This window comes from Lipotes vexillifer, unplaced genomic scaffold (assembly GCF_000442215.2).
Source record: "Lipotes vexillifer unplaced genomic scaffold, Lipotes_vexillifer_v1.1 scaffold1321, whole genome shotgun sequence".
NCBI classification, from domain to species: Eukaryota; Metazoa; Chordata; class Mammalia; order Artiodactyla; family Lipotidae; genus Lipotes; species Lipotes vexillifer.
The window spans coordinates 856,058-857,012 of NW_006785943.1; the positions used below are offsets into that span (position 1 = coordinate 856,058).

At 33.8% G+C, this 955-nt stretch overlaps 1 non-coding gene across 1 annotated transcript; it reads right to left on the reverse strand.

The window, feature by feature from the left end:
* Positions 1 to 385: 385 nt before the first annotated feature.
* Positions 386 to 457, reverse strand: TRNAE-CUC (transfer RNA glutamic acid (anticodon CUC)). The gene has a single exon. It is a non-coding gene; the product is annotated as a tRNA-Glu (tRNA).
* Between the last annotated feature and the right edge of the window lie 498 nt (positions 458 to 955).

A 955-nucleotide genomic window follows, 5' to 3' on the forward strand; every position in this document is an offset into this window, starting at 1 on the left:
AAAGAAGTAAAACCTGTAAAATTCATCTTTCATAGGCTATAAAGGGGAGTTAAAAGTTGTGCTTGTTTAGAAAGTTTAGAAATGGTGACTGTAGCTGTAAGAATGTTCATGGAATGTCTCATTGATCGTAAATGATTTTTTAAAAATTAGAGGGTTACTTTTTAAAATTCTTTAAGACAGAAAATAAAGTATAAAACAATCATTTATCAAAACACACATCAAAAATCAAAAGAGAAGACAGAGGACAAGTAGACATAAAGTGGGATGACAGATGATAAACACGGTGTGGTGTTTATAAAAATGAATGTAAGTGGCCTATCAAGCTATTTAAAGATTGTACTTTTTTTCTCTTTTTGGCTACACCTCTCGGCCTGTGGGATCTTAGTTCCCCGACCAGGGATTGAACCCGGGCCACGGCAGTGAGAGTGCGGAGTCCTAACCACTGGACCACCAGGGAATTCACTAAAGATTGTATTTTTTAAAAAGTTACCGTTAAGTTGTCCGTAAGGTATGTTTCTGCAGCAGAAAGATTCTAAAAGTTAAAAAAAAATTAATGGGCCAGAATATGCCTGTCAAATTCAAACCAAGGAACAGCCAGATTAATTCTGGACAGCACAGTGTTTAAAAGCAAAAGTTTTACGTAAGACTTGCAAGCACATACAGCAAAATACTATAAAAATGCACAAGAAATGAAACAAAAATGTGCTTTTTTGGTTTTTTTGGGAGGGAGAAAGTAATTTACCATTATCAGTCTATTACAGATGCAAGTAGACAAGAGATTAAATAAGGACATAGAAAAAACGAAAGACACAATAAATGCAGTACCTATAACAGACTTATACTAAGTTTCATAATCCACAAATATGGATTACTTTTTCTTTTGAAGTATACATACCTGGTCTATAAGCAAAAAAAGATCGCATACTGAATCATATCTATAAACACAAGAGCAGAA